This window comes from Mus musculus, chromosome 18 (genome assembly GCF_000001635.26).
Source record: "Mus musculus strain C57BL/6J chromosome 18, GRCm38.p6 C57BL/6J".
In the NCBI taxonomy this organism is placed as follows: Eukaryota; Metazoa; Chordata; class Mammalia; order Rodentia; family Muridae; genus Mus; species Mus musculus.
Genome location: NC_000084.6, coordinates 78,798,620 through 78,826,181, shown reverse-complemented (window position 1 = coordinate 78,826,181; position 27,562 = coordinate 78,798,620). Strand labels below are relative to the sequence as shown.

Below are 27,562 nucleotides of genomic sequence, written 5' to 3'. Positions count from 1 at the left end.
GTTTAGAATTACCCCTTTTAGATAGACTGCTTTTGGAGTGTTCTCAGGGATAGATATTTTGATTTTCTCAGTGAAGATGAAGTAGTTTGTTATCTTTAAGCATGTAGTAAAAACTACACAAAACTAAAACAAACATTACTGATAGCCACAGTCCCTAGCCTCTTCTATTGCCGTTTAGCAGGATGACATGTACTTGTGTCAGTGAGAGTGTAGGCATATTTGTGTTTCAAGAGATGTGAGTATTCAGCTCAAGCCACTTCCATAGGCATATATACAGGCAGATAGAGCTGTATGTCCTGCTTCTCATGAGAGAGTTCATTTTACATTTTCCCAGGCATACACTCCAGAACGTCCTACCAACGGGAGACTTTTAAATTGTGGATATTCCTCTAAAATAAACAACTCTTAACCTTTTCTCTGTGAAACGTACATGTTTCTTTTTTGAGTCTGCTGAAATTTGTAAATTCTTTTCTAGAAAAAATATGTGATTAGAGAAAAAGAAAATAGAAATATCACATTCTGAACTTTTGGTCTAGGACTTAAATAAAAAGACTGGCTTAAAATTTGCATCGTGTCATGTATCAAATATAAACATGTTAAAGTGACTCTTCAATAAGAGATGTGCATTGCCTAGAATCTTAAACATTACTCTTTGATTGTCCGAATAAAACTAAGGAGGAGTAAGGTAGAAAAGGAATTGTGGGGGGCGGAGGGGGTCTCTTAGCACTAACACTGAAAACTAAAATCGTATGAAAAGTTTCTACTTTAAGAAATATTAGACAAAATAACCTTTAAAGGCTCTCAGATATTAAACATTTAGAAGCCAAATAAAGTATGTGGGATTTGTTAAATGTGTAACTGTGAAGATGGGGAGGCCTAGAAACCTAAAGGCGGACTGAATGAACCATAGGTCCAAAGAGGTCAAGGATAATATAAACAGGAAAAAAATGAAGAGAAAAATTTAGGAGAGTTGCAGGGTAAAACACAGTATTTTCAAGACACATTTTCAGGAAGCTCCAGAGAACAACAGTAGGAAGGAAAATATTTTAATGTCAGCATTAAGAACCCATAATATAGACTTCCCAGCATTCGAAAGCCCAGGAATTCAAACAGAATATGTTCTCGTTTTTAATAGAGCCACAGTGTAACCAAGCAGCAATGACAAGGGGAGGATGAACTTCCGCATATAGACAAGTAAACAGAGAAACAGAAAAGATGGCTAATCTTCTGGCCCACAGTTGAGGATTCACGATGCATCTGTCTCTTCCCATGAAGGGGAGGAATGCAACTAGGCATTCTAAGAAAAGAGTCAGCAATAACACTTCTCAAAACGGAGAAGAAAGTATGTAAATTCTAACCAAACTGAGATTGTTTATTACCATTGTATTTTTCCCCAGAGATGGTTCTAAAAATTTTAAAACTTAGCTACAATAGACAATGAGAGAGGAAAAATGGGGATAAATTCCTATTTAAATACACAGACATTGCTGGTGCAAATTACAAAATAACGTTCAACTTGTAATGCTAAGGAAAAGTTCTAAGTAATGAATAATGTAAGTAGTAATCAGATTTAAATATCTGGTATTACTTAATTTTTCATTCATGAAATATTTACAAAAATGTTTCAGATACCGTCAGGGTGGTTAAGTCAGATTGGGTCTCAGTGATGTCTACGATGGCTATTAACCAGGATTAAATGTGTGATATTATCTCAAAGAGGAGATCCAATTAGGAAAATAATCAAAATGAACAAACACAAAGGCCTTCCAACTGTACAGTGTAAGTCACAGGTATGCGAAAGAAACTCAAAACAGCAAACAGAAAGGGATTTTACATATATTTCTAGATCTTAAAAATTTATGAATATAGGGATAAAGAGTTCATCTGGTTGCATTAACGTCAGCCAAAATATCCACTAATGATTTTTCCCTTACAATAGATTAGTTTTGTCCGTAAGCATAAATATAAAAATTTCAAACAAAATACTAGAAACATAATAAAAAAGTGTTTTAAAAAAAATAATATAGCCGAGCATGGTGGCGCACGCCTTTAATCCTAGCACTAGGGAAGCAGAGGCAGGTGGATTTCTGAGTTGGAGGCCTGGTCTACAGAGTGAGTTCCAGGACAGCCAGGGCTACACAGAGAAACCTTGTTGGGGGTATATATATATATGTATGGATATATCTTACTTAATCAAAGAATATAATTCCATATGCTATTAAGTATCTTACTATTCACATGCTATATTATTAATATAATTCCCTATATTAACAGAATAAAAGGGAAAGTCCAATAAACCCCTGGATTGATAAGGAGGACATTTGCTAACAGACAACACCAATTTGTGATAAAAGCTCTCAATGAACTAAGGCTAGAAATAAGCCTCATTCTGGTAAGGAATATCAAGAAATATTATCCAGTGGGCACCAGGCCTCTCACTGAAGCATTAAAAGCCTCCCACTTAATATCAGCAACAAGACAAAGAAGCCCACATCTTCACAGCTACTCAGTGAGGCAGTAGGGATTTCAGCCAGCAAGATAAGGCAGTGAAAGATATAAATTATAGCTTTGGAAAAGTAGTAATAGCAGCGCTATTTACTTGTGATATGATTTACGGAAATCCAAGGAAAATGCACAACCTATCGAAGGCAAGAAAAGTAAACCAAGAATGACAGTTGTGAAACAAAGAAGAAAAGCCTTTCATCTACATCTCTATGTCTATCCAGAGCATAGACTTGTATAAGTTGGTAATAGCAAAGAAGAAAAAGAAAAAAAGAAGAAGTAGAAAAGTAATAATCTACTATCTGGAAATGCACTCAACTACATATAAATAGGATTTCATTTTTAAATGAGGCTTACTGAAGTATATTAAAAGGTAAAATATTATTGGTGAATAGAAAAACAATCAGTACAAAGAAGGTATCAGTTTTCTCCAAATGGATGTAAAGATCCAGTAGGATGCCAGGCACAGTCTCTAAAGACAGAGCTTTTAGAACTTCATAAGTCTAAAATTCACTAGAGACACGAGTAGAAAGACAAGACTTCTCTTTAAAAAACAAAAAAAAAAGAAGAAAACATGAAGGATTTACCAGCTCTTGTGATCTCATTGGGGTTAATTATTTAATTAAATGCGTTCAATGAGAACAAACTTTGAGAAAGCATATGTTGTAAAAACACAGAATAAGAAAACAATCCTCAAGGTAAAAATGCAAGCCACGAAGAATAAAGCTGTCTATCTCACTGGAAAACAATCACCAAAAGACATGAACAAGATGATAATATAATAACTGATCATGCATCTCATAAACACACAAAGGAGAGTCAGAATTTAAAACTTCCTCTACTCTAACAAGGAACATGATAAGCAACTCGAGTGTTTGAGAGCAATCTGGCAAAGGCTATGAAAGTGATTGCACATGAGAAGAGTGGAGGAACATGTCCAAGCTGATTCATCGACAGGCAGATGCAAATGAAAGCATTTCCATCAGATGGCCAGTCACTAAAATACCTAAAAGCTGGAGGACGTTGGGAAGCAATGAGAATTCTTTATGCTGTACTAGTGGAGTTATCATTTGCCATTTTGGGTAACATTTTGGCATTTTGTAGTAAAATTAAAGGTATAACTGGGGTGTCCATGTCTTATCCAGAGATTCCATGCTTCACTACACATATGTCAAACATAAATACTACAGTGTTCACGGGAAATATATTTTTGTAATAACTGCACATATTTGAGGATCTATTTATAGGAAAAATGAATGGAGAAATGATAGATTATTCATCAAAAGAAGAATTAGCCAAAATATCAAATAAGCAATATTAATGAACTTTAGAACAAAGAACGTAACTTTTTATATAAAATTGAAAATATGGAATATATATATACATATATATATATATACATATATATATATATGCATCATATAATGCTATTTTGATCCAAAATAGGCAGTACAGGTGATGGTACCATAAGTACCATAACGATAGTATCTTCTAGAGATTCTGTAGACATGTTGGTGTTGTGTATGTTCTCAAATGGCACGTACACAGTCATGTACCAAGATGTGTCTCAGCTTACAGCCTTGCACTTAAGTGGCACCTCCTATGATAAGAATTATATAAAACAGCAGAGATTCTGTACTTTCTCTATAGAATTGTACATTGTACAATCAAAAAGCTATCAAAGGGTGAGGCTTCCCGTTAAACTCTTGTGTGAGAATACATCTCCACTCTAAGAATGGGGACCTTTCCCAGTTTTGCCCAAAGCACCAGGTAAAAAGTAAGATTAACACACACAACAGTCCTAAAGGAATTAAAAATTGTCTTTGTCTTAAGTTAATGATAGTGGATAAATGATCTGGCTACTTACATTCTATAAATGAATATTTGAAGAATATATTATTTAAATGTATACACACACACATATATATGTGTGTGTGTGTGTGTATATATATATATATATACAATAAATCGAATTATACATATAATACAGCCTGCTTTAAGTTTATTAGCCTTAAGGAATATAAATATACTATATATGTATTGCTTTTATTTGAATATGTTTTGTAATTTTAAACACAGAATTCAGTTTTCTGGAAGTGGTTGGTTTTTTTTTTTTTCCTTTAAATGTAAGACGTGAATTTCCTATGTACTTCAAATCAGTTTTCCAAATATTTGAAAAATATCTTCACACTCTACCTGAAAGTGTGTGTGTGTGTGTGTGTGTGTGTGTGTGTGTGTGTGTGTGTGTGTTTGCGGGCGCGCGTGCGTGTGCGCTACACAAAACTTTATCAAATGACTTGAACAGATTTGTTAGAAAATGCCGTTTATCTATTTTGAGAGGTCAAAGGTCAGTGGACCATAGTAAAAATTGAATGTGCCTGCGCCAAAGATGCTTGATGGGGCTGTATTCTATCAAACACCAAGGGCCTACTTGTTGCTCATTCTTTCTAAAAATATCAAATGCTTATTAGGCTGCAAGGAACGGCATGTTTCAATAAAGCCTAGTGGCCAGGGGCTGTGTGTTTTAGAGAAAGTTAAACATGGAAAGTCTTCTCCAAAGAATGTCAGAAACTTACAGAAATTCAAGCTGGCTGACTTTGGCCTTGTCTAGGCCAAAGAGTCTTTGGCAAACAAGGTCCTCAGTACTGAAGAAGGGGAACTAACCTTGTAGAATTCAGGGGACTCGGGGAACTGTCTTCTCTCCTGGTTTCTTTGAGGGAGAACTACCTTTCAATGATGCCCCTAGGGGTCCCAGCAAGACGGTCCTGATACTTGCTGCCAGGCCAAACCCGTCAATCTGAGTTTGAGACCGAGAACCTTATATTCTCACTTCTACATGTAGGTACCATGGTATTTACACTCACATACAGTCAGATGGATGGATGGATGGGTAGGTGGATGATAAATAGACAGACAGACAGACAGACAGACAGACAGGGAAGAAGTTTAAAGCATACTTCTGTGTCTTCAGGCAGCTTTAGGAAATAGGTCCACTGCAAAGTTTTGTTCATTGATGGCAATGTGGCTGAACCTATCATGTCATTTCCACAAGACTTTCACATGTTAAGCCTTCACATTCTTGATGGAAGGGGCAAGTTGACAGTCACCTTTATGACAGAAAATGTCATGCCTTGTCATGTGAAAGGACTCTTATAACATCACTAAAGACAAGGTTGTAATTACTCCAGGACAACGCCAATGAGAAAGGATGCAGGCATTGTAACTCAGCTGAAAATGCATCCCTGTCTGTCTATCCCCCTGTGGGTTTCTGCCATTCCCTGGTTAGTTATACTAAGTTGAAGGTTGGACAGTGTAGTAAGTAATTGTCACCTTGAGTAGACTGGTAGGTGTCTAGAAGAGTAGTAAAGTGAACTTCTTGGAGGATGTCTCCAGAAATGGTTAACTAAAAAAGAAAGATGCTTTGAATATGGGTGGCACAATCCTCTAGGCTAGGGGCCAGGTAGAGTACAGGAGGATAAAGGAGGGCTTACCTACTCTGAAATGAATACATGTGCTCTACCAGGCTCTGCCATGGGCTGAAATCTCTGTAACCATGATCAAGGTCAACACTTTTTACCCTTCAAATGTTTCTTGTGTTTTTGACCATAGTGATATTTACCATTGTAACGTGATGCATTCTTGGCATATCAGAACCTTTTGAGAGTTGAAATTTAAGTCCCCTCATTCCAGGGCCACCCTGTCTCACACCCCCATAACCTAGCAGCATCTGCACTGGTCTGTTCTGGTGCCTGATCCTGGCTCTTTAGAATTGGTTGCTTAAAAGATCACTTGTGGGCACCAAGATGTCAGGATGGGCTTAGTCATTCTCAGAAACCTGCCATCTCAGGCCTCCACTCTGCAGAAAGCATACACCTGCCAGCACTGGAGCAAACCCACGCCTTCTGCTTGGCCTATTTGCCAGTTGGCTCCCAACCCTAATCCTTAAGTACCACAGCCCACTGCCAGCATGATGCTGAGAGTTCCTATGTAACTTTGATGCAGAGTTCCAGCCAAGCCCTGGCAAGATGTAACTGCAGACAATAGCAAACTGTTTTCTTTAGGTAAAGGTCACTATACAATAATGTGATTCTCAGGAGCTAAAGGTTGAATGTTTTCACACTAACGAGGATCTGATCTCTATTTCATTGGTGTAAATTGGAAATGGATACCATATCTTTAATGCTAATTAGCCATTGCATTACTTAGTCTTCCAGGCCCCATGTAAATAACAATTAGCAATAATTTAGCAGTTGTACATGCTGGCATCTTCTGAGCCATACCATTGTATACCATTCCAAATTCCTTTGCATTAATTAGGATCATAAGCCAATCAGTACTAATTAGGAAGGAAATAAGTATAATAATAAATGAAACAAAATTAGTGATTTGTATCTGGTTGGTCGTTCTTTCTCTCTGCAGTTCGTCACGTAGTCTTAATGTGCAGGAACTTCTTGTAATTGAAACTAATTATGAGGTTTCCCCTGCTACTTTGAGCCTCATGTTCAAATCCCACAAAGCTCATTAAATAAGTAACAAAACTGGAATCTTTAGCACATATTGGAACTTGGATCATGTTAATTAGCACCACACTCAAAAAGGCAGTAAGAGGCCGTTTAGCAGCCCCTGTACTAGTTAGAGGGGAGGGAGATTGCAATCCTTATAGTTCTTCAGGGTTTGTCAAAAGCCAGACGAATGTCCCTTGAGTCATGTAGGCAGAAAGCAATGGTGATGTGGGGACAGAGAGAATGGGAAACCCAAGGCCAATACAACCTGCATTGTGTCCTTTCCAGCTGTTTCGGGTGGACTTGCTTGGAAAACATTAGTATGTTGGCAGCTCCATTTATTAATTCACCCTCTTAAGAAATTTCTCCTGTTCATGACTACTCTGGACATCTGGTCTACCTTTTCTCTGCCTTTGGCTGCTTATTGAGTTTTTCTCTTCAGAGCTGAGCGAACATGGAGACCCTAGAGAACTCACTTGCCCTGTACGGAATGAAATTGTATACACATAAATCCATGTGTCTGTTTCTAGTCAAACATATGTAGCACTCAGTAGACATATTGACTCTATTCACAGCTTCCAGCACTGTTCTCAACGACTGCCGCTCTTCCCCATATACAGCTGAATCGGTAGAAAGCTCTTGAGGCGTCTATGGGAAAGTGCTAGAGGGTGTGCTCACCCACCAGTGTGCCTTTCTGCCTCTTCTCTGGGCTCTTCCACAGTCTAGAGTTAAGCCTCAGTGATGTTGCTAGGGCAAGTTGGAAACAAAGAAATAAACCCACAGGAGTATTGGCTTACAGCCCACCTGTAGTAATGGGAATTCCATAAACAATATTGCTGGTTTAAAAGAAGTAATTCCAAAATAACTCTAATAGAAAGCACCTGTAGCCGGACGTGGTGGCGCATGCCTTTAATCCCAGCACTCGGGAGGCAGAGGCAGGCGGATTTCTGAGTTCGAGGCCAGTCTGGTCTACAAATTGAGTTCCAGGACAGCCAGGGCTATACAGAGAAACCCTGTCTCGAAAAAGAAAGAAAGAAAGAAAGAAAGAAAGAAAGAAAGAAAGAAAGAAAGAAAGAAAGAAAGAAAGAAAGAAAGAAAGAAAGAAAGAAAGAGAAAGAAAGAACGCACTTGTTATTCTCTCCACTCCATTTCTTCACACTTGATGGCTCATTGAAAAAGAAAAGACAGGACAAGAGCTTCCCCAACAGCCATCTGAACTGAGACAGTTACCCTTGTATGTTGGAGACAGAGTCTTCTGATTCCCATGCAGTAAGCAGTTACGGATCCCAGACATCCTTCTAGCTGCAGTGAAGGCTCCATTCCTCTGCAAAACTGCTCCCACTATTCAATCTTACAAGAGCCTTGGCAGTGGTCATGTTCTTTATTTAGCTTCTGTTTATCACTGTGGAGCCTGTGTGTACACAGTTCTAAGTTGGCTACTGATAACCTTATGGGTAATAGGTAGATCTCCGTAAGCAGACATCTTGCTGTGATATGCTCTTTTTTCGGACTTATAGGAACTGACCCAGACTGAATACAACAACAACAACAACAACAACAAAAAAAAATGTACATGACTAAGTCACACCACCACGGGAAAGGCACACACGTACACACACATGCACACACAAATAAGATCCCAATCCATTGACAATTAAGCATGTTAAGAAGTGTTCAGAAGCCAATCTAAGAATGGAATTCTGAAGTGTGATTTTTTTCTTAAATTATTCTTGCACAGATCTTAGTATTTCCATTAAGCAACATGAGAGAAAGGGAAAGTGGATTGGTTAAAACCTTAACATTATCTACTAAATGGAAGCAGAGAAGAACCCCAGGGTGTACTCGGTGTATATCCATCTGATTGGCATTGCTTTATCTGACGCTAATGCATCATGAACTTGACACTTTCTCTACAGAGGTACAGTGGGTTACAGCAATCTCGGGGATAACTGATAGTGACCCTTCCTAATTCACAATACATTTCAAAGGAGAAAATCACTGTCATCAATGTGCCTCCGTTGTTGAGATGCACTGACCTGGTCGATCCATTGCATTGTGGCTGATTCTATGCGTCTGTGTATTTACAGCTTCACACAATATTTTTAAGACATAATTCTGAATCATGTAGTGCTGGATAATTAACAACAAAAGTAATAAGATAATAGTGATGCCCTGACTAGTAGTTTACAGCCTAAAAGAACTCATGGTTAGTCATTGTGAAATTAAAGACAGCCAAATTAAGATGTTTAACCAAGAGGAGAATGAGCTGACACAAAAAGGCTTGTTAGTCTCTTTCCTTCTAGCCAGACATCAGATTTGTCAATACTCTTGACTCTACGTGCAATGTTAGATTATGTAACTGACAAGTTTGCATGGCTGCCTCCCAGAGCAGTGCAGCACTCTGCATTCTAACACAGAAGCCACAACATGGTCACAAAAGTCACTTAAGCAAGAGTAAAGAGACTGCATTTGACATGATGATGCCTAGACTGGACTTCTGAGCCAAAACACCATCTCCAAAAGCAAATAAAACAGGAGACTGGTCTTGATAATTGAGGACCCATATAGACCTTTGGAGCTGGACTGAAGAGTAAGTCACAAGGATAAAACAAAAGCCGTGAAGGACAGCCAGTCCCAAGTAAAGTGGGGTTCACAGTGAGGCTGTAGGACCCTGGTAATTCACATATTGTCCTAAAGCCTTCTGCATACGTTCTTGTCAGAAAGCAGTTAGTGAGACAGGAACTAGAGAACCTAGTTAGGAAGAACCTAAACAGTGCCTCGCTCCCACCAAATCAGTTCTAAACATATCTGAATCTTGGTTAAAAACAAACACTTCATTGGGCATGGTGGCTCATGTCGTCAATCATAGCACTCATTTAAGAGGCAGGGATAAACAAATCTCTGTGAGTTCAAAGCCAACTTGCTCTATATAGTCATTTAGCCACTTCCAGACTAGCCAGGGTAATGCAGTGAGACCCTGCCACAAAAACAAACAAATAAAAAAAAGCCCACACACGTGCACACACAGACACATTTTATACACACACACACACACACACACACACATTTTAAGCTTGACAAAGAAACGTCTCAGATTCCTACAAGGTTTCTAACTATAATTTTCTCCCCGGAGAAAGAAAACAAACAGGGATGTTGTAAAAGAATATTACTAGGACCTTAAACGGTTTCAAAAACGTTGCCAACATTGTGTGTGACTATATCAGTATTCTACAAGGAATGCATACTGCACATCATACACACAGACACAGACATACACACGCACACACACACACATTTCTGGAAAGAGAATATGAGTCACACTTCAATTTCTGTAAATGCAGCAGTAACCCCAGCAGAGCAGAGGTGCAGCATAGAGGCCTGACCATTGTGCAGATAGGTTGTTTCCCTAGCACGTGAGCCTCTGCTAATTCACCCACCCAGTGTCCACTTACTGGAAACCTCTGATCCCACTTCTGCCCTCAGCCCCTGATGTGCCAAACACCACCCTGGGGTCTGGGATCAGTGTGTGCTAGAGTCTCAGCCCTTCCTTCCATGCGTTAAACAGAACTCTTTATGGGGTTGTGTAACCACCCCACGCTATTGCCTTTCTGGCTGTAAGGTAATGTATGTGTGTTCTGATAATTCTGTTCCCTACTGAAAATCCATTCTGCTAGTGCTTGCTCTGAAATGAATGCATGAGAAGGCTTAGTTTGTTTTGTTGTTCGTGGCAAAATGTCAGTATTCTATAAAAGTGGGAAGTAGAGGGAGTCCACTAAAGGCTCACAAAAAGAGCTTTCTAAAACAAGAGCTGTCCACATAGGGTGGGCTACCAGAGGGGGCAGCAAGCTGGCTATCTCCTCTTGTGCTTCAACAGAGTTTAGAGTTGGTTAGACTTGTAGAAGAGACTTTTCTTTGAGGAAAGGCTGGGGTGGCTGTACTTTGACGACATTTCCTCATCCTGGACTACTCGTTCTTAGGAATATCATTTCCTAAGGACATTGCATCGGAAGAGAGAGAGACAGACAAAGACAGAGATAGACAGAGAGACAGAGACAGAGAGACAGAAACTTTCATCTGTGGCATCCTGTGTTCTGGATATTACTGATTTGCCATAACTCGAGCCTTGTAAAATTCCTGTAGTGAAGCTATTTCTATTCTCCTTCTGCAGCTTGGAAAGCTTAGGCTTAGCAGGCACACCTAAGATGGTACATTGGGAAAAAGCTAATAGACCTTAGACTAAGTCCTAAGTTCACGCTCCCTACATTCTGTTACCTGCATGTGCAAGCTGGGCCTTCGGGAAACTAGTAATGAAGTCAAGGTACTGAATGAAGTGCAGAGTTAGCGGGGCCCCATTTTGTTCACTTTCAGATTCTGTGCATGTTCTAAATCTCCCTTGCCCAAAGTTTAATGATATCTCTAACCTGCCTAAAATCACCTCAGAGCACACACATCTGAAAAGCACTCCTGGGAAAGCCGCACTTTTATTTATTGCTCTTTCCGAAGAAAGGAAGGTTAAAAACAAAGAAAGAAAAGCAAATCCCTTTCTATGTGGTTCAGTGTCCTGGCTTTTTCCCTACCTCTGCCCCTCCTCTGTGTAGCCACACTGATGAAACACAGGCCCAAAGTAAGTATTCCAAAAATTCACTTGTGGAATTCCATCTTTCAGGTCTGAGATTAAAGAAAGAAAGGCATAGAAGCTCTCTCTCCCTCTCCCTCTCCCTCTCCCTCTCCCTCTCCCTCCCCCTCTCCCTCTCCCTCTCCCTCTCCCTCTCCTTCTCTCTCTCTCTCCGTCTCTGAAGATCACATTCTTGCACCCTCTACCATGTTATAAACAAGACTAAGCACACGGCATTCCTCCCCAGCACATGGCCCTGTTTTGAAAGCACAGGCCTGGTCTCTGGAATTCAGTGTTTGCCTCTGCAGGGCCCTTCCTGTTCATTTGGAAATGATTGAGTTTGGTGGTATTAATGATGCTCAGGAATGAACAGACCAGGTCAACCCCTCCTCATCTCTGCCGTGTCTTTCTTCGCCCATATCCATTTTTCTTTCATAATTATGTTTAGTTCTGTGTGTGTTTTCAAGGGCAATGCTGCCACTTAAACTCTGAGTTTTGTTTTGTTAACTTGGGTGTATGCCTACAGCCAATTTTGTGCTGGTTTCTTGCGAATCCTTCTTTAAAACGCTGAGACCTTAGCAGTACCCTTACCTAGCAAGATATTCTTGGTTTTCTTGGCCTTATCTTGACGATTGTTGCTTTGTTTGACCTCTTCAAGGCCAATTTTGAGAGTATAGAGTGGAGCCTTGGATGGAAATTGGAATAATGGGTTCTTACCCATTTTTTTTTTGTCCTTCAATTGTTGGGATAAGAATCAAGGGAAGAATTCTTTAGTGTGTATCAGCTATGGTACTAAAAATTAGATTGGTCCCTTTAAGAAGTCCATGATACACACCCAAAGAATAGATGCTCATCTAATGCATCGCCCTCTGTCTAGTTGCTGATGTTAAAATTATTTTTTGAGCTACTTCCTGAGATGTTTGTAAAATTTCTTCTAAGGACTACAGATTTACAAGGAAATCTCTGTATTCTGAAACTTTAGAATCTCTTGCCAAATATGTATGTCCCTTCTGTCAAAATGTCACCTTCATGGGTACACGGCACTAGTGAGTGTATCAATGCAATTTGTGATCCCGCTCCATGATCATGCAAGGATGCTGACTGGGGCTGACTTAGTCGGCTAGATCACTGTCTGGTTCCAATGCTGCTAAGCACAAAGTGATCTTTAGACAATGGCAGCATTTGTGGCTTTAGTAACTTACCATATCATGATGCACCATTTACGCCTGTGATCCACACACTCCGAGGACCTTTGTCCTATTCAAAGTCATAAGTATAGCGTGGTGTGCGACACCATCGTGAACCAGTTACATGGCCATGTAGACTCTGAGTATAGTTTCACAGGAAGTGCTGCTAATTTCAGATGGGTAAGAAAGCAGCCAGACATCTCTGTTTCCCTATTCAAACCATGCCCACGTGAATCCAACAAAAGACTGCATTTGCCCTTACGTGTCAGATGCTGCAAGGATAGCGATGGGGGAAGACAAGATGAGTTTATGAGTTATTTCCCTTAAATCTTTGCAAGGTGTGGCTGCATAGGGACCCACATAACTTTAAAGTTAGGAGTCTAATGTCGTGGCTCTATTTTAAAACTTGGTAGAGGTGGCTTGCTTTTTAAAAATACTATCTGCTTTGGTTGTTCATAGTCCTATCACAAGATATATCTTTCTAGAACAATGATAATCCTATCCAGTGATTTTTGTGTCCCATCTGGAGACACCAAACAATGTCTAGAGATATGTTCTCAAGAGTGGAAATTGCTAACAGTGTCTGAACCTTAGAGACACACTAGGTACAAGACAGCACACACATAACCCCTCTTCATAAAGAAAACAGAGTATGTAAATGCTGAGAGCATATGTGAAGCACTTGTCCCAGAACAAGCCTCACCCAATGAAAGGGAAGGAAGCATGTGACATACAGGTAGAAATAACCTTGTCAAAATGTACATTCCTGACCCCTTTGAGCCAGATTTTGAATAGAGGTCATTTTCAGCGACTTTTTTTTCCCCATCCATATCTTGAAAATAGAAGTGTTCCAAGTAGATATTGGCTTTAGTGTCCCAGATCCATCCTTTATTCCCCAATATTTAGTAAGAAGATTGCTATTTACCCTGGACACATTGCCTTCCAAACAAGTGTTCAGAATACCTTCAACATCTCTGCCTTCCATGCCTGTATCTTCCTACTGTACAATAAATTGTCTGATTTAAAACAAAGAATATTAAGCTGCAAAGGGTTTTCCCATTATCTGACTGGTGAGCAAGCCTGGGAGCTTATTATAGATTCCCTCACCTGCCCAGGTAATAAAATCACAGACTTCAGCCCAGGGTTAGAGCTTACCCCTCTCAGCTGTCAGTCTCTGCAGGGTCTCTGAAGTGTAAAGCCCAGTCCCCTGGCTTCGCTTTGGAGATTAGAGGACAGTATTCTGTCTTCAATGTACTCAAAATGTCATTTTTAGAACCCTGTTAATTGGCACTGAGAGTGAGCCTGATAAGCCTCGCCGTCATCACAACCAGGGAACACACCAGCAGTATAGCTGATGAACAACAAAGGGATTTCATGGGCCGTGGTTATTAATATAAAAATAAACAGAACCATTTCAGTGATCTTCAAAGTGCTGTGAGGGCTGCGCCATCATCCCTCGCTGAAAGAATGAAACCAGTATTGTGACACCACAGTCAAGAGCCATCATCACTACCAAGGAGAATGTTATCGTGATAATATAGAAGCCCAGCTCACTAATTAGTCACATCCTGGTACCTTCAAACTCATTAAATAATAATCTTGGTAGTTAACCCTTACGATATCCCACATTAATATGCCTTCCAGTAGCATGAAAGCGTGTCCGCAGGAGGGAAGCCTCAGGTAAATTCTAGATCAGGGTACTCGGGCCTCACGTGTCTAAGCATGATGTCTTCAGCAACAGGAACTTACCTTCCACCTCTGGGGGCGACTGGGGACAATAACAATAGTCTGTAATGTTTGGGGAGTCTACTGGACAACACTAACAAATAATTCACAATAGGACTTCTTAGACCTAAGTGGTTGTGTGTGTGTGTGTGTGTGTGTGTGTGTGTGTGTGTGTGTGCGTGTGTGTGTACGCGCGTGCACATGCAAAAAAAAAGTTTTTGTTTTGTTTTGGTTCTTTGTTTTGTTTGCTTTAGTGGTCTTTGGCTGTTGGCAGGAGCACCATCAGCCCAGGTGGGAAATTTTTACTCTAAATATGTATATTTTTACACAGACTTATGTGTATTATATAGGTTGTATTAGGTAAATAGTTTATGATACCTTATGACATTTTCAGACATCCATAATTATTATACCTCCTTCTTCTTTCTTCTGTATTTACCTACCTTCTCATCATAATTAGAGCCCTTCTCTCTTTTTTGCCCATTTCTCTGATCAGATTATTTTTTCCTTGATACTCCCTCTCATTTTCCAAACCATTCCTCAGGTTACCACACGTGAAATGAAAATCAATAGTTATTTCTCTGATTGCAACACTAATCAGAAAACCAAACAAAAACCATTTAGACAGGGACCCTGATTTAGCATGATACGTGGACAAATCCCACAAAGTCAATAGATGCTTAAAAGTGGCAAAGAATGTACTGTCCATCCCAAAAGTCCACTCTGGAGTGTCAACACTGAATCTGACTTCAGCATTTATGTAGAAGAGGAAATACAAAATAAGTGGAGTCAAAACAATGTCCTTCTTACATATGCTTGGGATGAACGTGATGCAAAACCTCTGTCAATCCAAGTCAGGAACTGAGCTCCAAATGTTGCTGAGGGCCTAACTAAGCCATCTTTTTCTTTTCAGGTCTTGTCAACCTTGCTAACCATCATATTTCTCTTTTTGGCTCAATATCTCTACCTAACATAGTCTGTTTCTATTAACTGGCTATTGTTTATTGTGGATTTGTTCTATCTCTGCAAATATATTTGTTTGTTAAGGCCGTCTTAGGATCATACCATGAGCTGGTGACTTCAGTCAGAAAACGCTTATTGGCTCCCAGTCCTCTGAACAGAAAATCTAAAATCAAGGTGTATGCAGGGTTCTGTCCATTTTCACACTCACTGGCGACTCTTTGCCTAATTTTCTCCTTGTGTCGAATGCTTTGCAAGCAGTCTCTGGCATTGCTTAGCTTGTCGAAGCATCAGGGATCAGGCCTTCGTCTGTCCTCTTGTCGAAGTCTTCCTCCTGTGTACATGTCTATCTTCAAATCTCCTCTTCATAAGGATATCAATCATATTAGACTATTAATTTTTAACTTGATGTGTTAGTGAGCTTTTCAAAACTGAAATGAGATACCTGAGATCATTAAACTTTAAGGATGTTATGTTGATGTGCCCATGGCTACAGACAGTCCATTTCAGGATCCAGTGACTCATCCGATTTTGGTCTATGAAGGGAACATCAAATAATGGCGGAAGCACATGGTCATAGCAGATAAACCTGTTCCCCCTATGAATCATGAAGCAAAGGGGAAAAGGAAGAGACTGGACTCCTAAAATCTCCCTCAAGGATATATCCCCAGTGATCTCAGGACTTCCCATTGAATCCACCTCCTTAAAATTCTACCAACTCCCACTAGTTCCATTCTGGAAAACAAGCTATAAAGTCAGGGGGTATATCTATCCAAAGTTCAACATTTGATTCTTTTTATATTGACTCTGTCTCCACATTCAAACCTTCCATGAACTAAAAGTCTATGTCATTGTTGTGGGTGAGACCTAACTCAGCCCATAATAGCATCTAAACCTTAGTTCTTAAGGACAAGAATTCCCATATATGGCACTGGTTCAATTGTATAGGTGACATTTGTGAATTAATCAAAGATGTGCCCAGTTGCCCATTTCTATGCCTGATCTTGGCAGAGGTATTGAACTCTGTCTTTCTGAGAATATCTCTTGAGAAGTTATTTCCAGCTTTGCCAGAGATCTCCATTAAGGAGTTCCTCTTTACAGGCTGTAAATCTGGGGCTATGGAGCCTTCAGCAGTGCTTGAAGGTCCCTGTGCCATGCACAGAAATACAAATGCCCAGCCTAGCTTCAGTCCACTCATTCCTGAGCCCATTTTAGCCTAACTCATCTCTTCTGGATGACTTTCTAGTTACAGCGGGTCCCATCAGTAGATCTATAGATCACATTTGCTTTATGCAGTGGTTTTTATCTCTTCCAGTGAAATACTTTGTTATACAAGTGTTATTTTCTCATGTGTCTCCCTCTACATTCCTCTTAACATGCTTACTATAAAACTGTATGTATTTGGGGGAGGTTAATGGAACAGAGTACATCTCTAGAAATACTAAAAAGCCTTGCTCTTATTCTCTTGCTCTCAAATTTGTTTGGGCTTCTTCTGGGGTGGGGAGGGGGGATTTCTAGGATTCTACACACCTGCCAGCCATCTTTCATCTGGTCCCTCCAGACACCCTTGTGACCTCCTGACCTTTCCCATGCAGAGTTTCCAAACACTGCTTAGCTGTGTCTCCTTTCTTCTGTTCCTCATTTTTTTTTGTTCCTCATTTTTTTAAAATCACCATTACGATTTGCTTTACACTGAATCTGGAGGTATTCCTATTTAGCAACACTCAAAAGTGAGGGCTTTTCCACAAACTGAGTCACCAGCACAGGTTTTTCTCTTTAATAGAGACAAACTATTTCTTGACTCTGAGTGATCCAGTGAGCTTTTGGGACTGCGTCTGGATGGAAAAGCATGCAAGGTGAACTACAGGGAATTGTATCTCTCGATCCTATGTTCCCAAGGCACCGTATGGTGGTGTTTCTCCCAGGAAAGATCCAGTAATGCTTCCAGACCCTTCTGATAATGACAAGAGTCCCTTCCATGCTCCCAAGCTACCAAGCAAGGATTCACATTATTTCAGTAAGCCCCTGCAGCTGCTCATAAATTCCACCCCCCAAAAAAAATCTACATCCCACCTTTTGTGCAAACAAGGGGATGGTCCAGAGAAAGCTCGTGATCACTCTCTGGCCATCATTGCTTAATGTTTACAACAATTTCTGTGGCTTGATTAGCATAAAGCAAAGTCCTTCTTAGCCAAAGGAATGGTAGCTTTTCCCCCATTACTCACTTCAGTGTTGAAAGTATAGGTCTGACGTCTCAGTGACAACTCAGGAGCTGATATTGATACACTAAAATGATGTACAGTCTTCATCAGAGACCAGTGTGTTTTTCTGAGCAATTTTGAAGATCTTATACATCTCTTCCAATCAAAGTATAAGAATCAAATCCAGATGGACTTGCAGGAAAAACATCTCGAGGTCTGCTCTAAATGGGGTACTGAAGACAGAGTCCACACCTTCTTCCTATGTCTTAAGACAACAACCTGCAGATACTGAAAGAGTGAAGGCTTGGGAGTTTGAGACCCAGTTTCTACTTCTGCCTCCACACATTCACCAGCTCTGACCTTAGGCAAAATACAGGAACTATTCAAGCTCAGTTTCTTCCACCCATGGAACAGTGGTGCACATCTTAATAGAGCAAGGGGCAGTGAAAGTTCATTCGCAAACTCTCTAGTTCTCTTTCTTCTAGTTAATTGAAAGCTTTTGCCACCCTATGAAGTTAATGAGAGCAGACCTGATCAGCTGGTCAGAAATTAAAGGTGCGTGCTGCCCCAGTCAGGTATAGAGAAGACAGCCCATCCTTTGACTTCATCTGGACTCTGCTGTCCAGGTTGGGGTCCGGCCTAAGAAGGTTTACAGCAAGCCTGACAGCAACGGCAAGAAAGAGATGTAGAGTATCAGTGGACTCTTGGCTATGGTGCAGAGTGTGGTGCCTCACTCCAGACCTGTTTGCCACAGATAAGGAACCAGGAGAGCAAGAAAGCAAGTACAGCCTTGCACGGTAGTAGCAACATGCCTTTTAATGAGGCTCCCCACAAAGTCATGTTCACAGAGAGGATAACATGGGCAGAACCGTGTTCCCTCCCGGCCGCCAACCATGCCTATGGGGCACCAGAAAGAGGATCACTCTCAGCACTGGGCCTTGTAGCCAACCTCACAAAACGCTTCTTGGTGTTTGCCAACAGGGATGCTTGGTTTGCAGCTGCAGCCGCAGGTGCTGGCTGCCAGGTTCCCCTAGGCAACGCAGGTATATGCCAGGTTAGCAGATCTGCCATAGAAAAATGGCTTGCCACTCAGAGCATGTGGCCGGAAGGATGGAGTAGATTTGTATACTCCCCCTCCATTGTGGAAAGATAATGATTGCACTGGTTTTTATGGGGCATTATACGACCTCAGCATGGTGTCGGTAGCTGGCTTTTTAGAGGCTATGAGAGATCATAACATGTGGTGCTTCTATTCTCTCTCTCTCTCTCTCTCTCTCTCTCTCTGTCTGTCTCTCTGTCTCTCTGTCTCTCTCTCTCTCTGTCTCTCTCTCTCTCTCTCTCTCTCTCTCTCTCTCTCTCTCTCTCTCTCTCGTGTGTGTGTGTGTGTGTGTGTGTGTGTGTGTGTGTGTGTGTGTGTGTTGTTGTTGTGGTTTTTGTTTGCTTGTTTGTTTGTCCTCATTCAACCTAAATATCATTCATGGATTTACCTAGGTCTTTGGCTAATATGTTTGCAAATCCCAGGAGGAATTGCTTCTAGCCACTTAACAATTACTATTGTGTTTCTGTGTTTCGCATGCACATTTAAATCCAGTTTCTTATTTAGACTTCTTTGGAGAGCTAGATGACAGCCCACTTCAAATCAGGTCTTCTGAGCCTTGGTACCTTAGCTGTTCCCTGTCTGCTGAGACCAGTCCTGCCTCCCGCTACGCCTCGATTTTTTTGTTTCCAAAGGCCAGTGAAGTGTTTAATCACATGTCTTTTCTTCTGATCGGTTGTGGTCTTTGCCTGTGGTACACAGATCAATGCCTGCTAACCACAGTCCCCTGCTGAGAGGGTCTGTTACTGAGCACAGGAGAAAAATCTAGAAAAGGAGGACCTCTGAGTTGTCACGGCATCTCTGCCTCTCTACCATATCCCCTCTCTATGCAGGCCTGATCACCCTCAGCCTCTAGGCTACCCAAAGAATGTTGCTTTGGCAAGAACTCTTCTCTCCCCCTAGAGGTTTGCAGTGTGTTGGCCATGAGGAAAGCTACACTTTGGGACCCAAAGCATCGTAGCTAAAAACTCCCCTGATGCTTCTGAAGTCATGTTGTAAGGTCGCACTCCAGAGGACCATTAACCTTTCTTCCATCTAAATGCAGGATAAGGGGCTATCTAGGCCCAGAAATCTGTGAAAGCTGATAATTCAAACCTTATACACGTTCACACACAAACATAGACAAAGGCCTTCTCTGCCTTTCTGTCTCTCTTTCTGTGTTTTTCTCTGTCTCTCTTTCTGTGTTTTGAACTTGCCAATATATGCCAGGATGTATTTTTGGTTTAGGCAGAATGTAAAGTTTATGTTCCTTTAAACAAATAACTCTACATACACAATGGTGAGCCAAGAATGCTCTTACATCTGGAGGCAGCATTCATTATTGACTGTTCTCATTGGTGATAACCCCCACCAAAAAACAAACAACAACAACAAAAAAACAACAGCAACAAAACACTGTCTATGCTTCCTCCTGTTCCCTTTAATTCACAGTTACATCAGTAAGAGCAAATTCTGAACATTTATCATGTGTTGATCAGACATCCTGATAAATACCAGACATGTATGAGTAAATTCTCACTCCTTATCCATTCCTACAGTAGCCGTGGAGAAATGAGCACTGTTAATATTTACAGGTGAGAAATTTCAGGCAGAGAAGCTTTGAGTTGTTTCTTCAGAGCATGGTTAACATAGAGCAGGGTTTGAAAGGCACAGCAAAGCTCTGATTTCAAAAGACAAGTGATCTCTTTATAACCTATGCTGAGCAGATTGTATGTTCTGTTCAGCAGACGGCATGAGTCATGTGATCTAGAGAAATCAAACAATTTGCTGATATTGATGTTCTGAGAATACTAAAGAATTGTACAGCAGTTCTAGGGGTACAGTCTGTTAAAAGTAAACGAAGTATTAACATATAAAACCCAACTACGATTGATTCCTTCTCATTGAAACACGACTGACTTTTAGGGTGGAAGAGACGACATCCCCAGAGATAGACAGGACCTTCACCCCTGTGAGCTCTTGTAGGAATCTAGTCAATGATTAAGCACGTAAACCAGCTAGATCGTCCAAAGGAATTTTCCTGTGTGGAAGCTCTCGTAGCAGCCAGGACCTCAGACAGCATAAAGTGGCATGGGCTGGTTTATTGCAGCAATTGCATCCTAAATGCTGGTGAGGAAGTGCTCTCTGTATCTTAAAGACCTCACTAGGACCAAACAAGCAAAGGGAAACAGAAACAAACAGAAACAGAAACAAACAGAAACAGAAAAAAAAGAAAGAAAGAAAAAAAAAGGAAAACCACAGCTGGATAATCTGTTCACCATCCTGATTGCTTTATAAACAGGTACAACATCCCTTGCTTCCTGAGGCCAGGCTGGAAACAGCCAGCCAAGCAACTGCCACTGTGCAAGCCAGATTTAGCTGGACAGTTTACGGAACTATATATAATAATCTCATTGATCTTCTAAGACCTACTGCCCAGGAGTGGCTGCCCCTACACATCAGGGGGCATTTGTCTCTGTGTATTGCCTGAGAAACCTGACTAACGGAGTCTAAATGCCATGCCTGTCCAGTTGTGTGATTTGGGGCAATAATTTATTCTTGCAACATGGCAAGTAGAGAGTGTATGAATGAAATCAAATAATTCATGAAAAATGCCCCAGATATGAAAACACTTTGAATTTATTATTATGGATTATCAGAAACCCTTGAAATTTTTTAAACACATAAAAGATTGTGTCATTAAAAAATAAAATTACGGCCAGGTGTGGTGGCACACACCTTTAATCCGAGCACTCGAGAGGCAGAGGCAGGTGAATTTCTGAGTTCGAGGCCAGCCTGGTCTACAAAGTGAGTTCCAGGACAGCCAGGGCTATACAGAGAAACCCTGTCTCGAAAAACCAAAATCAATCAATCAATAGATAAATGATAAAAAATAAATAAAATCACGACCATAGGGAGCTTACAGTAGAAGAAAAGATCTCCCCATCTTTGTCACCCTGGAGGTAGAGAAGGGTAGACCTGAATCTTGGTTTGATAAAATGTTCCTAGGACTTGTTTTAATCATGTATGGAATGACACACAGACATAGAAGTGATTTTTTTTTGAAGGAAGATATGTCTGCTCACAGATTCCTATAAACAGAATGGATGGCGATGGTGTGTCTTGCAGGACACTTGCAAAAGCGCCAGGGTCGGTGAGCAGGCAGAGAGGTGAGGGTGGGGATGAGTGTGTGGACGCATCATTATGTTTTTCATGGGAAGGAAGAGAGGAGGCTATCTAGATGGAGTTAGAATCGGCTAGCTATTTCATTTCAGTGATCTGCGGGGTACAGAAATTGCTGTTGGTGACCTGGTACCTGGTTCTGAGTACTCCTGAAGCAGAGAAATAAGACACGTAAGAGCTCCACAGAGGAGGTGGTTGGCAGGGAAGGACAGAGGAGTCCTCTATTTCTAGCAATAAGCTATCCCTGGGAAAATAGATAATCCTGTTGTCCCCAGGATTACCAGAGCCCCAACCTAAGCACAAAGGCATCATAGAGACATAAGGGCACGAGTAGCACCGTCACCCATCACTTCTGTGCAGCAGTGGTCTGTTTGGCTTGTACAGGCATGGTGAAGGCTTCTAGCAAACTCACATCTATGTAGATGGCTTCCAGGTGAAGGAGTGTTCTGCAAACATCTGTAGTGGAGGCTGCGGTGATGAGCTGATGGCAGTCACAGTATACTACTTTGTGGTATTCTTAGTGGCCAGATGATTCGAAGAGACCAAGAGCTTGCATATATATATATTACTTTCAGCCCCTCCTAACTGCTCTACATATGATAACACATGACCTAGGTGACCAAGAGAAATCTGATTGCCTCAGCCACATGGGCATCTTGACAGAGCCATAGTTTCTAGACACAGACTTCCTAAGAGCATCATGCTGTGGTCCTACTTCATGTCAGTCACCAGCGATGCCAATCATGATGGAGGTCTGAAGCTCTAATCATGTTGACTTACTCACCAGGTTTCTCCCATTCTCTTGCTTACTTTGCTCTCAGCAAAATACCAGTGACATCCAAGACACTGGGGAATACTCAGATGTACTTAAAACAACTTGCTTTCTTCTCAGGGTCTGCCTTAATTCAAGGACAGGCTCATTCTTCCATTCAACAAACAATTGATGTTTGGCAGAAAATGTTTCTTGCACAATATTCCAAGATAGTACCAGGAAATGAACATCGAGTTTAGGGACTGAAATTCCCCCAAGGTGGGAAGGATAGAGAGATCTAATGACTGTGACACAGCTGATCTTGTCTCTGTTCCTGGCCAACAAGTATTTAAGTAGCATCTAGATCTCCAGGACTAGAAGAGAAAGCCACAGGCAGGTGACATAAAGTTTCCACGCGCTCCTTAGCTGCCAGGTCAAATTGAGTACAAAGCAGTGTCTTTGAATGTGGACAGAGCAGGAAAGAAGGAGTTGGGTTTGCCACAACACCGAGGAGGGAGCAGACTAGATGGCCGAAGTGAAACTGCAGCTTCGCCACCTTCTCTACTTCATCCCTTGGATTCTGAGCAAAAGGGGTTCCCCAGGTCATGTGTCAGGTCATCTCGCTCTGGCCCTTGCCTCAGACCTGTGCTTCAGGATTTATGGATTCGCTGCTGATGACTGGGCTGAATTTATCTCTGCTGATCTCATCACGGAAGCTTTACCTGTGAACCTAATACCCGTTAATATGTGAGGCATGCCCAGATGCACACGCTCCTGCCTTCCCAGGGGCTTAAACTGTGACACAGATGCACTTTTATCTTTCTTGGGCGACCATGAACGGGCCTCAGACAGCCCAGTCATGCACTGTGCTTGCTGTATTAGTCCAAAGACCAGGGAGCCTTAGAAAATGTAAAAATGCTCTTTGCAATATAATAAAGGGGGTGACACTTTGCACTTGCTACTCTGTCTTAGTAGCAAGCAGTTGATGGCCAAAATGATACTATGACAAGAAACGGGTTGAGCAAAGAAAACTAGAATCTTGGCATTACAGATCCATGCCCGTAAGTCATATCTTTCACCAGCAGGAGTAGAGAATGTGCTAGGTGGTGTGAAGATATTACATTCTTGACTCTTTTATAAGACACATTAATTCCTCCTAATTACCATCTGAGAGGCATTATTATTATTTTGTACTTAAAGAAACTGAGGCCCCCAAATTCCCAGTCTCCACCTATTGAGCTGTGACTCCTTTAAGCAGGCAAGCCCTCTGGGGCTTCCTGAAGGCTCTCAGTAGTGACAGAAGGGATTGCAGTCCAGGTGTGGCACTGATGGCCAGCTAGTTTCCTTTGCTTCAGTAATTAGCCTGAGCTCCCACTGAGCCTCCTAGGGACTGGACTGGTAGGGATGGGGGGCTGGGGATGGAAGGGGGCGGGGGTATTATCTCTTAGATACTATTTTAGGAAAACCTGTAATTGAATCTAATTTCTGCAGCTGCTGTGGTAAAGCAACATGGCAGGCAGTGTCAGGGAGAAATTGCTCCCAGCAAGCAGGGTGGGAGAAACCAGCGAACAATTGAGAAACCTAGGGCAGAGAGCAGAGGTCCTGCCTCACCTGAGGCCAAGGCCAAGACTGAGTCCAGAGGGAAGCAGGTGGGAGACTGGGCCTCCTTTGGTCACCCACAAAGGGCTAGCAGCTCTGAGTTTCTGGGGCAGCAGACTTTGGTGTCTCCATTCTCTCCCTACCGCGTCTTGGAAGTATTAGCCCGCCGCCGTTTACCTCTTCTCCTAATCTCTCCAAGGAATATGATTCACACGTTTTCAGATTTATTTGAACAAAATGCAATAAATATGCTGCTTCAATTTTAACTGCTGGCCTGTAGCCAGGGTTTTTAATGAATCTGGCCTGTGCTACTGAACTGTTCTGGGATCTCCAGAGCTCTGGGCACTGTGAGATTATACACGGTGGTTTGCACACACGTACGCATGGACACACACACACACACACACACACACACACACACCTCACTACCACCCCCTAACTCCTTCCTACTCCCTGAGGGCCAGTGACTCACAGTCAACTGCAGGGCTTTTTTAGAGCCAACTCTAGTTAAAATTAGCTGGAGTCTTTATTGTCCAAGGAGAAGATCTCCTGTCTTCTTGCATGGCTGCTTAGAAATGGCATCATTTAACAACCAGTAACACCCCCCTGTAGACTGCTATGTCAACCCCGAAAACCCTACCTCATCAGGTTTTGTTTTGTTTTGTTTTTCTCATCTTTCTTTGTTTTCTTGCTAATGGTCAATAGAGCAGGCCCAGCCTGTGGGGACTTCCGTATAAAAACAGCTGGCTATGGGGATTTCATGTGGAGATAAAAGGATCCTGAATTGATTTCTACCAACCAAATAGTCTGTGCTTTAGAGAGGTACAGGAAGGACGAGGGTAGTGCACCGTTCCCCAGATCGTGGGAGAAAAGACTACGCAAGGCCAGCAACAGACGGAGATGCCTCTGCCAGGTCTTCCAGAAAACGTGTCCTGTATGGAGAGGAACTGCAGAATCTGCAAACTGTGTCTATTCGCCAGGTGACCCTACTTCTTCTTAGTTCAGAAACACATTTCTGAGGATCCAGGGACCGAGGGCTGAGGGTAATATTGCTGCACTGGCACTGTTGACCTCTGAGAAGCCTGGCCTTGTGGGGCTGTGCTCAGAGGTTCCTGCCTCCCGATATCCTGTTATCCTGATGTCTCAGCTACAGAACTCCCGTGTTTCCAGGCCACCATGTTTTTCATTTTCCTGAAATGACAAAAGAAGGTAGCCCCCCACCCCCTTTCTGTCCTCCTCTGACTGCTGAAATCATAATGCACCCCACCCTCTCCTATACAATACCCTTCAATTGTGACATAGCGCTTATATAGTTTGCAAAACGTACCATCTCGCTGTAGCTTCAGACAGTAGCGTCCATGGGGTGGTTTCCTGTACGACGAGTTGCTCTTTCTATGCCTTTGGCAAACGCTGCTTTCGTTTAGTGAAACACGAGTTTGTTGGGTATGTGGCTGCTGCTGGTGAGACGCTCTCGGCAGCACACGTGCAGTATAGCTACAGACTCTTCTTAAATTAATAATTATCTTACTGGGAAGTCAGAATTCCAGTGAAGCATAATAATGTTAATAACAATATACCACCTAGGAGCCAAGTGGTATGCTAAATACTTAATGGAGTTTTCCACCCTTCTTCATCTAAGCCTTACATCAAAATTCTTTTTTTTTTGTTTGTTTGGTTGGTTGGTTGGTTGGTTTTTTGTTTTTCGAGACAGGGGTTCTCTGTGTAGCCCTGGCTGTCCTGGTGCTCACTCTATAGACCAGGCTGTCCTCGAACTCAGAAATCCACCTGCCTCTGCCCTCCCAAGTGCTGGGATTAAAGGTGTGTGCCACCACTGACCAGCTTTTTTTTTTTTTCCATCAAAATTCTTGAGATTTCCCTCCTCCATCTTGTTTTTCACAGATAAAGAAACTAAGGCTGGAGGCTGGAGAGATGGCTCCGTAGTTAAGAGTGCTCATTGGTTGCTTTTTCAGAAGTCCTGAGTTCAATTCCCAGCAACCATGTAGTGGCTTACTACCATCTATAACGGGATCTGATGCCCTTTTCTGGCATATAGGCATGCATACACACAGAGTACTCATATACTGCCTTTTTTTTTTTTTTGAGTAAACAAAATTTTAGAAAAATAAACTAAGACTGAATTTGTTTGTCAAAAGCAGGGCACTAAATTGTGTATCTGACTGATCCTAAGAGTTTAACTGTCATATAGTCAATGACTAAAGGGTTGTGATCCAATTGAGGTCAAGGGTATAGAAGCACTGAGGGAGGAAGGATATCTGACAGGAGTCTGCAGGGACAATCTGAGGATGAGAAAGGGGAGGCAATGGTCCACAGGAGAGAGGAGGTGCTGGCCCACAGGTGCCAAGAAACCAAGATTGCCTGTGAGGATGCTATGAGAAGCATCGAGGACCACTGTCAGCCTCTCCAAGTCTTCTTTCCTCCAGGGAGAGCCTTCGATGAAATTTTTGTGAGAAGAAGCCTCTACCTGCCTAAAGTGAGAGCCCAGGAGCTCTCAACTCTGAGTGGTGTCCTTAAAATAAATCCTGGCCTGTGGAAAAGCTGCCCTCAGATAACTTTGATGACTTAGAAAAACACATTCCACTTATTACATAACCAACACTGGGAAAATAAGGTTTTACTGTCAGTTTTATAACTGAGCAAATGTAATAATTTCCAGGTTTAGAAAATGGAGCAGGGCATTTTGTTTTATTTGACCAATAGAAATTTAATGGTATCTGTTTATCCTGTATAACACTTTGTTCTGAAATAGGTATATATATATATATATATATATATATATATATATATATATATATAGTGGGGTGGTTAAACCACCTGAATTAGCATATTCGTTAGCTCACAGACTTGGAATTTTTGTGAGGACATTTCATTTTTTTTTAATATTGCATTTGCTTTATTGACATTTCCTGACCACGTCACTTGCTCCCTGGTGCTTGATTTCAGCTTGAGAAGTCTGATTGCTGGGTGCCTGACAACCACGAGTGTTTTCATTTATTATTAGTTCTGGATTCGTGTTGATTTCCACAGTTTGTGGCTTCTTTGTACACTCTTTTTATAAATTCATTTTCGTCATATTTTCACATAGTGTGTTTTGATCGTATTCTTGCCCTTCCCCCAACTCTTCCCATATCTTTCCTTCCTTCCTTCCTTCCTTCCTTCCTTCCTTCCTTCCTTCCTTCTTACTCACCCAACTTCATGTTCTTTTTGTCTCTCAAAAAAAGAGAGAAAAGAAAATAAATGAAAA

General features: G+C 41.5%; 1 protein-coding gene across 1 annotated transcript in view; it reads left to right on the top strand.

The window, feature by feature from the left end:
• Window positions 1-27,562, top strand: part of Setbp1 (SET binding protein 1) — a 360,067-nt gene that overhangs the window by 284,263 nt on the left and 48,242 nt on the right. The gene's annotated exons all lie outside the window — the stretch shown is intronic.